Source organism: Sus scrofa, chromosome 3 (genome assembly GCF_000003025.6).
Source record: "Sus scrofa isolate TJ Tabasco breed Duroc chromosome 3, Sscrofa11.1, whole genome shotgun sequence".
In the NCBI taxonomy this organism is placed as follows: Eukaryota; Metazoa; Chordata; class Mammalia; order Artiodactyla; family Suidae; genus Sus; species Sus scrofa.
In genome coordinates, this window is record NC_010445.4 from 101,689,352 (window position 1) to 101,707,084 (window position 17,733).

Here is a 17,733-nt window from a genome sequence, read left to right on the forward strand (position 1 = left end):
TGAAATTTCTCTTCTTCTTGGTTGTGTTTTCCATTGTGTTGGCCCTATTTTCAGGATTGCTTTTTCTATAATTTCTAGCATCCCCAGGCTTATATTATCTTATGATAACAATCTTAAAATAAACCAAACTCCACATTCTCAATAATTTCAATAAAAGTCCCAGTATTGGAATTCCCGTCGTGGCTCAGCGGTTAACAAACCAGCCTAGGATCCATGAGGATGCGGGTTCTATCCCTGGCCTTGCTCAGTGGGTCAAGGATCTGGTGTGGCAGTGAGCTGTAGTGTGTAGGTGACAGATGCAGCTCAGATCCTGCATTGCTATGGCTGTGGCATAGGCTAGCAGCAATAGCTCTGATTTGACCCCTAGTCTGGGAACTTCCATATGCCATGGGTGGGGACCTAAAAAGCAAAAACAACGACAACAACAACAACAAAAAGTCCTAGTATTGAATCTCACTTGGTCATGTGCCCTTTTGAGTCAATTACCTGGTACTTGGAAGGTGGAGTCAGGCTCACTCAACAATATGGACTGGGAGAGTGGGGAGGGGTGATTCCTCAAGGGAAAATTTGGATGCTATTTGCCAAAGAGAAAATGGACGCTGACAGGTAAAAACAATGTGGGCCCACCAAAAAAAGTAATGGAGCTAATATTATTAGTGTTAGAAGTTAGAAATAAAAAATAAATACAGAGGGGATTCTTGCAGAGAGTTCAAGCATTTAGAGTACTTGGACACATCAGAATACCTTGTCTCATGAAGAATTTTCAACATTTTGTTAGTAGGTTCAGTAGCAGATGTTGCCACATCCTCACTTCTATTCTTGTTTTGTCTATCTTGGTCTCTCGACTAATGTGGTATTGATGCAATCTTGCTTGAATATTTCTTAACATTTTCAATTGCCCTGCTCTTTTTCAAAGGGCAAGAGCCACCAACATTCTAGAAAGAATGCTAGATCAGATCCAGCCTAGCCTGAAGCACATTAATCCCTGCCTTGTCTCAGGACAAGGCAGATCAGGGACTTGCTCTCCAAATTTATTCAGATTCCATTTCTCATAACAGGTAATTTATATCAAAAATCATGGGTGAGGAGTGAGAGACATTGGCAGCCACGGCTCCCAATGTGCCCATGGCTGAACCAACCCAAGAGGGTCCCAAATGCATCCAGGCTGTGTTGCTGGGGCAGCCTGGGGCTGGTAAAGGTACTCAGGCACCCCAGATTGGCTGAAAACTTCTGTGTCTGTCATTTGGCCACTGGGGACATGCTGAGGGCCATGGTAGCTTCTCGCTCAGAGCTGGGAAAAAAGCTGAAGTCAACTATGGATGCTGGGAAACTGGTGAGCAATGAAATGTCATGGAGCTCATTGGGAAGAATTTGGAGGCCCCTCCATGCAAAAATGGTTTTCTTCCAGGTGGCATCCCTTGGACTGTGAGCAGGCAGAAATGCTTGATGACCTCATGGAGAAGAGGAAAGAGAAGCTTGATTCTGTGACTGAATTCAGCATCTCAGACTCTCTGCTGATCCAGAGAATCACAGGAAGACTGATTCGCCCCAAGAGTGGCCATTCCTACCACGAGGAGTTCAACTCCACGAAGGAGCCCATGAAAGAGGACATCACTGGGGAACCCTTGAATCGCCAGTCAGATGATAATGAGAAGGCCTTGAAAATCCACCTGGAGGCCTATCACACTCAGACAACCCCACTGGCGGAGTACTACAGTAAACAGGGCATCCACTCTGCCATCAACACATCCCAGACCCCTGATGTCTTGTTTGCAAGCATCCTAGCAGCCTTCTCCAAAGCCACATCCTGGTAACAGAAGGCCAGGGGAGGCTGTACCACTGCTCATCACCCACGGTGTGATCCCAGCTCTTAGGTGCTGGGCAGAGGGGAGGGGTGATCAGGGTAAGGATGGAGAGGGAGGAGTGGTGAAGGCTCCAGAGGAGGGTGGGAAGAGCCCCAGGTGTGGTAGTGAAGCGATTTCTTTTATGTAGAGTAGGAGTCTTGGAGTTCCCGATGTGGCTCAGAGGTTAACGAACCCGACAAGCATCCATGAGGACACGTGTTTGATCCCTGGCCTCGCTCAGTGGATAAGGGTCTGGTGTTGCTGAGTTATGCTGTAGGTCGCAGACGCAGCTTGGATCCTGTGTTGCTGTGGCTCTGGCGTAGGCTGGAGGCTACAGCTCCGATTGGACCCCTAGCCTGGGAACCTCCATATGCCACAGGTGCAGCCTTAAAAAGACAAAAAAAAAAAAGACAAAAACAAACAAAAAAAGCAGAGTAGGAATTTTAAAAATTAAGAACAAAGGGAAAAATTAATTTTTTAAAATACTGATTGAAGGGTATAAGTAAAAACAGGGAGATGCAGTTTCTTTCTAAGGAATCACATTTTCATTTACTCTGGACTTGGACTGGTCACAATATTTTTTAAAGCCAGTGCCCTAAGACCTCACTTTTATCATAATCTTATGCCAGCCCAGGGATGCAGGAAATCACACTGCTGTCCTGTAGCTTGAAACAGGGCAGGAGCTGACTGCTAACCCTGGTTCCCCATACTTTGAGATCAAGAAATCATCTCCACGTTTGAAAGATATAGGGAGTGTGTTCCTGGGGGCGGTGGTTCAGCAGGAGGAGCGGGTGGTCTTACCCCCTTCCTGACTTACCAGCCCATCTGCTCTGGCCAACACCCAGCACATGCCACGGTCCTACACTCTTGCCTTCTTCCATCCACAATGTGTGAAGGGACTCTTTCTAATAAATGAACAAGTGTCCTAAGCAATACTATTCAAACATTGTCCTTTCTATCCTCAAATCCTGTGACTAGGATCACTCAACAGCTCCGGTTACAGTTGTGGCATGGGTTTGATCCCTGGCTTGGGAGCTTATAATGCTTTTTTCTTTTTTAGGGCCACATCTGCAGCATATGGATGTTCCCTGGCTAGGGGATCAGATCGGAGCTGCAGCTGCCGATGTCCCCCATAGCCACAGCAACGCAGGGTCCAAGCTGCATCTGCCACCTACACCTCAGCTCACAGCAACACCAGATCCTTAACCCATTCAGCAAGGTCAGGGATCAAACCTGCACCCTCATGGATACTGGTTGTGAGCCACAGTGGGAACTCCGAGTTTATAATTCTTGGCAGAAAGTAGCATTCTAGAAACATTTTAAGATTACCTTAAATGAATGTGGAGAATTCACTCCCATGATTTTGCCAGCCTGATTCAGTAAGCTTTGATTTAGTCCCTTCCATTATCTGGTAATCAGTCACAGTGTAATTTTTTTTTTTTTTTTTTTTTTTTTTTTTTGCTTTTTAGGGCCACACCAGAGGCATATGGAGGTTCCAGGCTAGGGGTTGAATTGGAGCTACAGCTGCTGGCCTATGCCACAGCAACAGCAACACAGGATACGAGCCGAGTCTGTGACCTACACCACAGTTCACAGAAACACCAGATCCTTAACACACTGAGCAAGGCCAGGGATGGTACCTGAATCTTCATGGATCCTAGTCAGGTTCGTTAGCTGCTAAGCCACGAAGGGAACTCCACAGTGTGCTCTTGATTCCTATATTCAATGCCACTTGTTCAAGAGGTCCCAACACTTTTATAATTTCTTGCTTTTGAATTGATCATAACTTGCTCAGCTTGAAAGATCAATTTCTGACAATATGTAGTATTTTTTTTCTTTCAAATCAGAACTTTGAAAAATTACTCTTTCATTAGTTAGGATTAGATTCGGCTCACTGTAACAAAGATTCAAAGTAACAGTGGTTCAATAGAGATACAAGTTGATTTCTTTCCTAAAAACAATCCAGTGGTTTGTATGTGAAATTCTGTGGTTTTACTCTACTTGCAAGCTAATAAATTACTGTTTCATGGATGCTGGCAAAAGATACAAGATTCCAGAGTCTGCGACAAAAGATTGTATTACTCACTGCACAGCAAGCAACATGGATATGTTGTTGCTAGTTCCCCATTCCCCTTAAGACCTATGGAGGCAACATGGAGGGACTAAGGTGGATACTCTACCTATATTGAGTTTGTATTTTAACTGGAATCTACCACTTTCATAGTGAGTAGTAAGTAAGACTGCTCTTTGGGAGAAAATGTTATTTTATCCCTTGCAAACTGCCCACTGCAAAGTCAACTCAGAAACAGTAGGCTAAAGAGCGGTCAAGGTCTTGCATTCTTGGCATATCCAAAAGGGATGTTCAGGGATGCTCAGGCTCACACCATTGCTTATCTCAACAGGTGGTCCAAGGTTAGGATGGCTGTTCTGCTCAATGTGGTCTTCCGGGACCTAGACTCCCTCTAACTTGTTGCTTGTAGGGTGTGGCCACTTGGCCAAGGAGGTATGTCACCACGTCTACATCTAGAGGAGTATGGTGGAGCAGAGGAGTCAGGGAGAGGGAATGTTGCAGAAAGGGCAGTCCCCCTCCCTTTAAGGACACATCCTAAAAGTTCTATACTTTACTTCTCTTCATATCCCATAATCCTATCAAATTTCAGGGTAGGATGGAAAATATATAATCTTTATTCTAGGGAGTCTATTAGTGTTGTATAAAGGAGAAGACATTGGAGAATAAGTAGCACTCTGCCGCTATTCCTTAAAAGTTGATGGCATTTAAATATATGTTTTCCAGGGTCCTGAGAGGGCTGCTAATAGCCATTGTTCCTCCCATCATTTGTATATAATGAGAATTTGAGCCTGTGCCTTTGGTGTGAACTGATCACAGCCAGATATCTATGAGTACACACCTGGGATGGGACTACAGGTATCAAATACTCTATAGGCACTGTCCAAAGTGAGAACTAAAAGGCCTCATATGATTTGCAGGGATCTGGAAGAAGACAGGGATTTTACTCCAGATGATGGTGCACTTGTGAGTGTGGTGCTGGAGACTCCAAGGATCAAAGTGTCAAGGTCTGGACAAGCTCTAGTTGGAGAAGATTATTATGCCCAGAAGGTGGATGGTGTGGGGTGGGAATCATTTTGATAGTAATGGGTTTGTCAACTGAGGAAGAGCCCAAGCCCCACAGGATTTCCCCCCAACCCTCACATAAGCGGCTTCCATAACAGATATGGAGACCACCAAATCAGTCAGGCCAGGACAGGGACTATTTCTGTCAGGGAAGAGGAGACTAAACCACATTTGGAGGGAGGGATTTCCAAGAGTTAGTGTTGATCCATTATAGTTACAGTAAGGAACTTGCTAGGCCTAGTGACTGGGAGTTGCCTGGGGCACTATACCAGGTTGTACCCAGGTGAGGTCCCTGGGATGACCCTGTAGCTGGTAGGTACTCTCCATTAGTTACTGGCAGCTCTACAGTATAGTTCTCTAGTCCTGGGGAAGATTCTCCTTCATGGAGGACTTGAGCCTCTGCTCAAAGTAGAAGCACTTGGTCAGTTCATGTCCCTTGATTTTGTGCCATCTCTTACCAAACTGACTGTGTCTTTCTACCTGAAGATGTGTGAGACAATCATTTACCAGGTTAACTTTGTAGTGAATAAGAAATCTCTGTCAAATATCATCACATATTTTAAGAAAGATTAAGAATGAGGCCTCTTTGCAATGGTTTCAGGTACTCCAGCAAGTATACCAAGATGAGTCATACTAATTGATGAACTTGTGTGGTTTCTCTAGGAAGAAGGAGTGAGGAGGCATGGAAGGGAGGGGATAGCATTTTAACAACAAACATGAGGACAGCAGCCACAGCTGGAACTTCAGATGTGAGGCCAGCATAGGAAGGCTTATCAGAGAAGACTTTACCTAGACCCCTGGGGCACATGCTAGTGGAAATGACTAAGTTTATTGCAGCGACTTTGGGGCAGGAGGAAAGGCTTGACCACTGATAAATAGCCAAGAGGAATGGGGAAGAGAATCTAGTTAGATGGAAGGGGTCTGGCAGACACTAGATGACTAGGCTCAAAAGGTGACTAGCTCAGGCGGGGTCCAGCCAGAGTCAAAGCAGTCAGCTGGTCCATAAATGATTCCAGCAAATGAGCTTTCACCTTATTGTAGAGCAGGCCTTTTGCTTGCTGACTCGGAGGCTGCCCTCTGGGTGAGCGGTGCATCAGAAGCCTGTAGGCAAATTCTGCCCTCCTTTTGAGTAGGCTTGAAGAGAAAAAATTTTAGCTCCACAGCTATTCCTCCTCAAAAAGTTAACACTGAATTTAGGTCAGAGAATTGTAGAGAAATTGGCTGTTTCTTCTGGGCTCAACCACATTCTATAAAGAAGTGTGGTTATACAAGGGCTGGGTGAGGTCAGGGAGAGACAGAATATGTTAGGCACCTGTGTAGTGGTTTTTTCTGTTACCACTTCTGACACTGTGTGTTGTTTTTCCACATAACCAACCAATACTATGATACTAATTGGATGCCCAACAATTCAATTCATTTCTGACACTATATACCTAGAGGTAGGGTCAGATCCCATTAGTTAAAGGGCTCAGTCTCACATTTCAGCACAGATCAGCTGAAAATGGGATACCTTGGCTACCCATTCTTCTGCCTGACTGACTACACATTTGGGAACTCCCATGAGCTCTCCTCAGCTTTTGTAATATTGTAGAATGACTCAAAGAACTCACAAAATTACATTACTTATGTTTACCACTTCATTATAAAGGATATAACTCAGGATCAGCCAAACAGAAGAGAAGTGTCATAGAAGAAAAAAATTTCCTCTACACTTCTAGATTCTTCTGGTTGAGCTAAGAATTAAATTGAAATGAGACAGATTAACAGGAGAAAATCAAACAAAAGTTTAATAACATGTATACATAGGAGAGTCCCAGGGAAACTGAGTAACTCACCAAAATGACGGAAGCCCTCACTTAAATACCATCTTTGGTCAAAGACAAAAGAGGATGTTGGGGGTAGTGGTTTGGCACTTTAAAGGGGAGGAAGGCAATTGACATGAGATGGGAAAGCAAATGTTTGTTAGTAAACAAATGTTTGCTGGGCCATGCCAAGACAATGAGACAGAAAGAGGAATTTTTTTTTTAAATTATTTTTATTTATTTATTTATTTTTTTTGTCTTTTTGCCATTTCTTGGGCCGCTCCCTCGGCATATGGAGGTTCCCAGGCTAGGGGTCGAATCGGAGCTGTAGCCACCAGCCTACGCCAGAGCCACAGCAACGCTGGATCCGAGCCGAGTCTGCAACCTACACCACAGCTCATGGCAACACCGGATCGTTAACCCACTGAGCAAGGGCAGGGACCGAACCCGCAACCTCATGGTTCCTAGTCGGATTCGTTAACCACTGCGCCACGACGGGAACTCCAGAAAGAGGAATTTTAACAAGAAGTCATTGCTAGATTCCTCCCTATCAATCATACCTAGTTCATACTATAGTTACCTAGGGCGATACTTCTCTTGCTGGAATTGTTCTCTATCTACATTCCTTAGGTAGCTAGGGGGAAGGTCAAAGGTTCTTCTGAGTCTTTTGGGCCTTGATAGTTTTCAGTTCAAAATAACCTATAAGCCAAAGAGATATTTTGTAGTGGCAAATTTTGCTCCCCTACAGATGACAGAGCAAGTTATAGGGGACGAAGGTGGGAGTGGGATTGGTACAGAGCTTCCAAGTTCTCTGCTAGTGTTCCATTTTCCCAGCACTTGAATGTGTTCACCAACCTGGAAACTCATGGAATTTGTTTTTTAGGACTTAGGCATGATTATTACTGGCCCTTGGTAGCTGAATTCAGAATCCACCCTTCTCCCCTCCCTGAGGAGATCAAGGGATAGAGCTGAAAGTCTAGTCCTTTAATCACTAGGTTGGTTTTTCTCCGCTCAGTCCCATCCTGAAGCTATCTAGTGTAGGTCTCCCCCAACATCTTCCCCCACCCCAAGGCTTATCTTATCACTCAAGAAGTTCCAAGGATTTGGGAGCTTTGAGCCAGGAACTGGAGACAAAGACCAAATATTTTTTAATTATAACCTAGCCCTCAACTGGGCCCCACCACCCACTCTACCAGAATAACTAGGTCAGAGATAAAAGAAGAGAGAAACTTCCAGATAGGGCAGTAATTCTCAAACGTAGATGCATATTAGAATATTCTGGGAAACATTTAAAATATAGGTTGCTGAGTCTGACTCTCAGTGACTTAGTGACTCTCAGTCACTGAGGGAAGGGCTTGGGTATCTGTATTTTTTGTTTGTTTGTTTGTTTTTGTTTTTGGCTATGCCTGCAGCATGTGGAAGTTCCCAGGCCAGGGACTGAACTTGCACCACAGCAGTAACCTGAGCCACTGCAGTGACAATGCCAGATCCTTAACCCCACTTCTTTATCTGTATTTTCTGTAAACTCCCTAAATGATTGTCATGCCCACTGAGGTTTAAAAGCCAGGGAGTAAGCATTTCCTTTAGTGTTACGCCCACCCTAACACTATTCCTTTCCAGAAGCTTGTCCAGTCAGAGTCCCAAGTCTGACTGAGGTTACCACCTTCTCCTGACTTAAGGGCAAGGGAGAATTACAACTGAGTACAAAGGACTCATAGGTGAAACAGATCTTTAGGATCTTGGAGATTCTGCCTCAGGATGGAATCAGAATTAACATTGTCAGTAGGCTAGATGTTTTTATGTGGCTTATCTGTGAGGGAGGTATAACAGTTATGGAGGTATAACAGTTATTTCATGGCTGAGAAAATTGAGACTCAGAGAAGATGGGGTTGAGTAGGTATGGCTGGTATTCAAACTCAGGCCTACCTGGCTCCAATACCTACCTCAGAATGGTAAGTAATTTAAAAGTGAAAATGCTGAGCTGCTATGACTTAATTGTGAGTTGGGAGTGGCTGCAGCCACAGTATCATCAGTCATTCCATAATCAGTGCTATGGAAATGGTGACAGCTGACAGGGCAGATATGGGCTGCCAAGTAGGAAAAGCTTCAGTCTACAGATGCTACTTACTAAAGCAGCTACTTTCTCAGAAAAGAGACCAGTCCAGCTGAGTGTTTCCCTGCCTTTGTGCTGAACTCAACTCCAGAGGTAGAAGAGCCCAGACAATGGTTCTGGAAATCGCTGGGATTGTCATACCTCATGCTGAACCTAGCGCGGTTGATTCCAATATTTTCTTATTCTGACAGGAGGAGTGAGTGGGCCCTGGATAGTTCTGTGGGTCTAAGTCTTCTCAGCAAGGTCAAGGCAGGCCTGGTGGGAAAGAAAGCAGCCCTTCAGTTCAGGGTAGGGGTGGAAAGAGACAGGCCAAAATAGGAAAGGTGATTTGACCAAGGCTTTTTGAGTCAGCTAAGGTCAAATCCAATGGGAGCACCAGAGAAATAAGTAGGAGAAGGGATATAAAAACCACCAGCCAGAACTTTTAAGAGTTGGTCAGAAGGACGTGGACCAGGTGATAGGAATTGGTTCAGGGATCAGTCATGAGTGGATAGCTTGGCCACAACACCTGGAATGTGTCCCCTGGGGCAGGCACAGGAAATGCATGCATCTGGCCAGACTGTGTTCTGCTTCCATGTAGGTTCTTATTCAACTCAAGTGGAGTCCGTGGTGTGACATGACATTGATAGAAGGGGCAGGACAGGGAAATAATGGTGTCACTTGGAGAAACCTGGCTAAGTGAGCACCAGGATTGGATTCACCCATGAGACCAGGGTCCGGTCCACAGCTTTCAGGCAAGAAACTCAGTCTTGTTAGAGCCCCAGGATCTAATTCTAGATACACTCTTAAAAGAATGATGTATAAAAGCCCATTCTATTTCCTTTCTTTTCCACTGCCAGTCTCTAATATTGAAGAACTAGTGATGATGAATTAATAATCAAAGGCCATTTGATAAGCAAGGATTGGAGCAGAGAGCTGGAGAGTTTGGGTTGGGGCCAGGCCCTCCAAAATGTACTTGCTTCATACGTGGAAGTTATCTCTGATAACCAGATTTCTAAAGTCCCATGGGTTCAGTGCCTTCCACTGGCAGGCTACATATAACCAGTTAATATTTGTATTTTCTACTCTGCTTTTTTTGTGTGCTTCTGATTCAGAATTGCCTGCTTTACCTTTGTTGTGCAGAGAAAGTGACTTTCCTATTATTTTGTCCATAGCCAATCTGGTTTTCTCTTCATTTCCCACTTACTGGTTAGTTGTTGGTAGTGATGACTAGCTAAATGTCCAATCTGGTTTAAAGCATCACAATGCTAGGGTATCACCTCATACTAGTCAGAATGGCCATCATCAAAAAGACTACAAATAAATTCTGGAGAGGATGTGGAGAAAAGGGAGCCCCCCTACATTGTTGGTGGGGATATAAATTATTGCAGCCACTACAGAGAACAGTATGGAGGTTCCTTAAAAAAACAAAAATAGCAGTCCTACTCCTGGGCATATGTCCCAAGAAAACAATAATTTGAGAAGATACATGCACCACAATGTTCATAGCAGCATTATATGCAATAGCCAAGACATGGATGCAACCTAAATGTCCATTGACAGATCACTGGATAAAGAAGATATGGTATATTTATATAATGGAATATTAGCCATAAAAATGCATGAAATAATGCCATTTGTTGCAACATGGATGGACGTAGAGATTATCATATCAAATGAAGTATGTTAGAAAGACAAATACCATATGATATCACATATTAAAATCTCAAAAAATGATACAAATGAACCTATTTACAAAACAGAGACAGACTCACGGACTTAGAAAACAAACTTATGGTCATAAAAGGGGAAAGGTTGGAGGAGGGATAAATTGGGAGTTTGGGATTAACATATACAGACTACTATATATACAATAATCAACAAGGACCTACTGTACATAGGACAGGGAACTGTACTCAGTGTCTTTTGTGTGTGTGTGTGTGTGTGTGTGTGTGTGTGTGTGTGTTTAGGGCTGCACCAGAGGCACATGGAGGTTCTCAGGCTGGGGGTCAAATGGGAGCTATAGCCACTGGCCTAGGCCACAGCCACAGCAACGCCAGATCTGAGTCGCATCTGTGACCTACACCACAGCTCATGGCAACGCTGGATCCTTAACCCACTGAGCAAGGCCAGGGATCGAACCTGGGTCCTCATGGATCCTAGTCAGATTCATTTCTGCTGAGCCACAATGGCAACCCCTGTACTCAATGTCTTGTAATAACCTATAATGGAAAAGAACATGAAAAAAGAATATATGTGTTGTGTGTGTATGTATAACTGAATCATTTTGCTGTATACCTGAACCTAACAAAACATTATAAATCAACAAATTTTGATTAAAAAAAAAATCCACTCTCCCCCAAAAAGAGCAGGGAAATGCTGATAATAAATGAGCCCTTTAGGTATGTTAAAAGATAAAGTGAGGCATTTAAAATTTTTAAAAAGTTGGTCTAACGTAATCATGTTACTCCCTTCAAAACTCCTAAGAGCTTCCCAGTTTGCTGTAGGATAAATTTTAAACTGCTTAGTCTTATATATAAGATTGAAAATTTGTATTTCAATTTTCTTTCCAGCCTCATCTCTCCTTCTCTGGCCTCCCACACCCATCTAACACATCATGCCTTTTCATGCCTCTGAGTTTATGTATTATTCTTTCTCGAATTTTCTTTTCTCTTCCTTCTTTAAGGCCTAACTCAAGTGCTTATCTGTGAAACAATTTTTTTATTCATCTTTGCATAAATCTCTAGAATGGCACTTATTATCTAAAATAAAGATAATTTTTAAAAAAAATTATTATAGTTGATTTATATTGTTGTCAATTTCTGCTGTACAGCAAAGTGACCTAGTCATGCATCTATACACACTCTCTTTCTCATATTATCTTTCATGTTCTATCACAAGTGATTGGACATAGTTTCCTGTGCTATATCCAGCAGGATTTCATTGTCTAGCCACTCTAAAAAAAATTTTTTTTTTTTTGCTTTTTTTGCTTTTTAGGGCCAAACTCACAGCATATGGAGGTTCCCAGGCTAGGGGTCAAATCAAAGCTGTACCTGCCGGCCTATGCCACAGCCACAGCAATGCAGGATCTGAGCCACATCTGCAACCCACACCATAGCTCATGGCAATGCCAGATCCTTAATCCACTGAGCAAGGCCAGGGATCAAACCTGCATCCTCGTGGATGATAGTCAGATTCGTTAACTGCTGAGCCATGACAGGAACTCCTATCTATCCATTCTAAATGAAACAGTTTGCATCTATTAACCCTGAATTCCCAGTCCATCCATTCCCTCCCCTTCCACCTCCCTCTTGGCAACCACAAGACTGCTGTCCATGTCTGTGAGTCTGTTTCTGTTCTGTAGATAGGCTCATCTATGCCATATTTTAGATTCCACATATAGGTGATATCATATGGTATTTGTCTTTTTCATACCAGGTGACTTACTTCACCTGGTATGAGAATCTCTAGTTCCATCCATCTTGCTGCAAATGGCATTATTTTGTTCTTTTTTATGGCCAAGTAGTATTCCATTGTGTATATATACCACATTTTCTTAATCCATTCATTTGTCAATGGACATTTAGGTTGTTTCCATGTCTGGGCTACTGTGAATGGTGCTGCAAGGTACATACAAGGGGTGCATGTATCTTTTCGAAAGAAAGTTTCGTCTGGATATATGCCCAGGAATGGGATTATGGGATAATATAGTAGTTCTATATTTGGTTTTCTGAGGAATCTCCATACTGTTTTCCATTGTTGTTGTACCCATTTACACTCCCACCAACAGTGCAGGAGGGTTCCCAGAAGATAAAATTTTTAAAATTAAACTTCAAGGCTTGTGGAAAATTTACATCTTCAATAAAGTTATAACAATTTAAATCTAGATTAACTATATATATATACACATACATATATATGCAGAAGCTCATTGGATCCTTAACAGGATGAGTCACAAGAAAACTCCATAAACTCAGATTAACTATAAATGGTGCTTTCTGTGTATAAGCAGCTGCCCCTGGACAGTAAAATAAATCCACTATAACACTGATATATTTAGATAATTTTAAAATATAAAAGTCTTATAATTGGCTTGTTAAAAGTGCTTTGAGGAGTTCCCTTCATGGCTCAGCAGTTAATGAACCTAAGATCCATTAGGATGAGGGTTTGATCCCTGGCCTCGCTCAATGGGTTGGGGATTCAGCCTTGCCATGAGCTGTGGTGTAGGTCGAAGTCTTAGCCTGGATCCAGCATTGCTGTGGCTGTGGCATAGGCAGACAACTGCAGCTCTGATTTGACCCCTAGCCTGGGAACTTCCATATGCTGCAGGTGTGGCCCTAAAAATCAAAAAAAAAAAACCAAAACAAAACAAACAAACAAACAAACAAAAGTGCTTTTGGTTGCAAGTAACAAGATAACAAGATACCTGTCTGCAACAGTGAGTAATAGTGTTAATAAAAAAGAGTTTTCTTTTTCTTACAAAATAAGAAATCCAGAGCTGAGTGTCCAGCATTAGTACAGCTGCTGAGAAATGCTGACAAGGAGCAAGACTCTCAATCTTCCTTCTCAACCTTCCTTAGCTTATGAACTTTTGTTCTCATGCTTGTCCCCTCACGTCACCAACTGGCTATTGCATCTCCAGGCCGCATGTCTGCTTTCTAAGCTGCAAGTAGGAAGAGACAACAGGGACAAAAGGAACAAAAGGGCTCTGTCAGTCGTAATTATCCCTTTTCATCTGGAAATAAAACTTCCCTGGAAATTTTATCTGAGAGAGTTCTGCTTACATATGTATATGAGTCATATGGCTGCTTCTAGTAGCAAAAATGGAAAACGGAATACAATCATTGGGAGACTTGGTCCCAGGATCTCTTTGGATATTGAAATCTGCGGATGCTCAAGTCTCTTATACAAAATGGTGTAGTATTTGCACATAACCTACACACATGCTCCCATATACTTTAATTTCTATAAGATTACTTATAATGCCTAAAAAATGCAAATGATATGTTAATCGCTGTAAATACAATGTAAATGCAATGTAAATAGTTGCCAGCACATGGCAAGTTCAAGTTTTGCTTTTTGGAACTTTCTAGAAATTTTTATTGTTTTGAATATTTTTAATCTGAGGCTGGTTGAATCCATGGATGCAGAACCTGTAATGTAGAGGGCCAACAGTATTTTGCTCTCTAGCAGCAGAAGTGGACACTGTGAATGGCTTTGGGGTTGCTAATCCCCAGTGTCTATTACAGGGCTCCATAGGGTTAGATTATTTGTGTGATAAATTACAAAAGAAGGACTTTGATGGGAAGTGGGGAGAGAAAACATTACGATTATATTGGATCAAAAACCTCAGGTCTGATCGTCATTTCCTGGCCTAGGAGCTTTAGCAAAGACATTACTAAAATCCAAAAGACATCTCTTTATGGCACTCCCCTCCTTCAGATTCCTCCTCAAGAACATATTTAAAAAAAAACAAACGCTTATTGAAATAATTTGCAAACCACAAAATTCATCCATTTAAAGTGTAAAATTGGGAGTTCCCTGGTGTAGTGGTTAAGGACTTGTTGTCACTGATGTGTCTTGGGTTAGATCCGTAGCCCAGGAATTCTGCATGCCACAAGTACAGCCAGAAAAAAAACAAAAACAAACAAACAAAAAACTAATATAAAGTGTACAATCCAATGGTGTTAGTATATTCACAGATTTGTGCAACCACCACCAAATCTATGTTCAGAACACTTTTATTACCCTAAAAAGTGACCCCCCCCAACCTCCACCCAGTAGCCGTCACTCTCATCCCCACCCCCAGCTCCTCAGACCTAGGCAATGACTAATTTACTTTGAGCACAAATTTTTTAAAGAGTGATTTTTGGTTGGAAAGTCAGTAGAAAGTACTATAAAAATGAGTTGCAGGGTAGGTAATTTGATCTAAATATATCATGAAAGGCAATTCATCTGCTATAGCAGAGTTTTTTTTATGATGGAACTAAGGCAGTACTACACTCAGTGAAAGTAGAATTTTTAAGCACCTTATCCCTTTCCTCATTTTGTCCTAAAGAATCATGCTGTGTCCTAAGTCTTGTCTGTTTTATATTTCAGCCTTTAAGAAAATAAGCGAAATTTACAAAGGTATAAATTAAAGTTACAAAACTCAAAATTCAAACTTAAAATATTTATTGGTGTGAAGTCTTTAATTAAAAAACAAAACAAAACTCCAAGGCCTGAAGAGGCCAAACATTTGCTGATCGACAGTGATAACGGAGACAGGTGCCTTTCCTTTTACCCTGGTATTGGTATACACTCTATCCCATTGTGTGTTATTTGCAAGAGATAATATCATTTATCTACAGAAATGGAAATGAGCAAATGGGTTTAAGACTCAGAGTAATTGCTTTCATTATTGTTTGCAGCACTCCCTCTAACTGTCATATCCTGCTCTACTTGGTATCTGTTGTATCTAGATGAGAGGGAAAACAGGAACTGAGACAGGTATTGAGCAAACAGTTATTACCAAGGAGTTCTAGGGCCAGGGCTTTCTGACCAGAGGTTTGAGGAGTTGTGGAGAGAAACAGAAAATTTGTGCCAGATAATACTGAGAAAAGAAAAACTGTGTCCAAACAGAAGTAAGGAAATATTTTAATGAGACAGCTTTCAATATTGGGTTACATACTACTTAAAGTAGAGATCTTACCCAGGAAGATTGCAGATTTGGAAGTTGTTCATTTGGTTTCAGACGCAATCAAGTTTCTTTTCCTCTTAGCTACTTTTTTTGTCTTTAATTACTATCACAATATCAGGAAAATGTTTTGTACCAGTTTGCCATTAAAAATGAGTATTAGAGGTACAAACTATTATGTGTAAAATAAGATATAAGGATATATTGTACAACAAAGGGAATATGGCTAATATTATATAATAACTATAGAAGGAATATAATCTTTAAAAATTGTGAATCACTATTTTTCACCTGTAACATATAATATTTCATATAATAACTATACTTCAATTTTTAAAAATGGAAAAAATGGTATACAGTTAACTTTCTGTTTATTTTTATCTTTTTGAGATTTAAATAAATCAACAGCTAAGTGGATGCTTTAAGAACCAATAACTCCTTCTCTATAGGAAAGTTAAATGCCTATTTTTAAAATCTTTTTCCAATTTAAAAAGTTGGTAAATGGGACAGTAATATTTCTGATTTCTAGAACTTTATAAGTTTCTTCATAAGCACAGTTCTCCGCTTTTTAAAAAAATTCTTTTGTTATTAACTTTTTGAGGCATGCAAAAACAAGATAGAAAAAAATATAGCATTCAAGTTTCAAATCTCGCTTAAGAAATGACGTTACAAATATAATTAACTCTCCTATGTATCTTTTATTTCCTGCATGCTTTACTCCCACAGAAGAACCAAATTCATACCTGACGTGCTCTTATAATTGTGATACATATCCATGTAATCCCTGTTAAAAACAAGACAACTGGGAGTTCCCTGGTGGCCTAATAGTTAAGGATCCATCATTGTAACTGCTATGGCTTGGGTCACAGCTGTGGTGTGAGTTTGATCCCTGGTCTGGAACCTTCTGAGTGCTGTGGGCATGGCCAAAAAAAAAAAAAAAAAGACAACAGGCCCCAAATGGAGTCACTTATGTTAAATTGCATGTGTCCAAACTACAATTTAACTACACTTCAGCTCTCCCAGAAATGAAATCTTAAACCAGTCACCAGGAATTGCCTGATTAGCACTACTTAGGTAAACCTGCCTGAGAGACACCTGGAAAGTAACCCTGCAATAACCAATCTGCCTTTCTGCCAAGACAACTTCCTTGTTGCCACTCCCCTCTGCCTGTAAAAGTCTTTCATTTTGTACAGCTCCTTGGAGCCCCTTTCTGTCTGCTGGATTGGATGCTGCTTGATTCATGAATTGCTGAATACAGTCAATAAGATCTTTAAATTTTATTCAAGTGAATTTTGTTTTATAACATCCCTAAACAAAATCAAATTTTGCATATTTTAAGCTTTTCAAAGTGAAGGAAGCACTATAATCTCAGAATCAGTTTTGGCTTTGGGAAGCCCAAACAGCCAAATCCTGCTTCATTTCTGTCACCCAGATTGATCAAGCCATGATCAATGATCACATGATCTTGTAGGCAAATTTATAGCTAATCAGTGCAGCTATACCAGTTACTTGAACAAGACATGTTATTTGTATTTATTGTTAGTACCTGGAAATTGCTTTTCAAATATAGTCTAGTATTCTAGATATAATTTGGAGTGAAAAATCTCTTTGTGTGCTTTTCTATGTTGAAATCCTATCAGTCATTGAAGGAAAATTATATATTTACTATTGCAATAGGAATATGTCTCAATAATAATGATGATTGTGAAACCTGTTATTTTTAGGTAAAAAATTAAGAACTTTTCAATATCTACATAAATAGGGATTTCCTATTTACTAACTGAGGAGCAATTAGTACAACTTTTTTTTTTTTTTTTTTTTTTGCTTTTTTAGGGTCACGCCCACAGTGTGTGGTAGTTCCCAGGCTAGGGGTTGAATCCAAGCTGTAGCTGCCAGCTCTCCACAACAACACCAGATCCGAGCCGCGTCTGAGACCTACACCACAGTTCATGGTGACGCCGGAACCTTAACCCACTGAGCGAGGCCAGGGATCGAACCCGAAACCTCTTGGTTCCTAGTCGGATTTGTTTCTACTGTGCCACAATGAGAACTCCTAGTACAACTATTAAGAAAGCATTTGCTAAACAATTGTTGGAAAAATAATAGATTTTCATTGAGTCAGTAAATGTAAACCCTCATAAAAATAGTAAGTCAGGATAATTGAGATTAGATTATATCATAATTTT

At 41.2% G+C, this 17,733-nt stretch overlaps 1 long non-coding RNA gene and 1 pseudogene across 3 annotated transcripts in view; one reads left to right on the forward strand and one right to left on the reverse strand.

The window, feature by feature from the left end:
* On the forward strand, positions 445–2,094 carry LOC100520555 (annotated as a pseudogene).
* Positions 13,204–17,733, reverse strand: part of LOC102164129 — a 50,600-nt gene continuing 46,070 nt past the window's right edge. For all 3 annotated transcript variants that reach the window (XR_002342765.1, XR_002342764.1, XR_002342766.1), the window contains one exon: positions 13,204–13,534. This is a non-coding gene — a long non-coding RNA (uncharacterized LOC102164129). The remainder of the gene's footprint in view (positions 13,535–17,733) is intronic.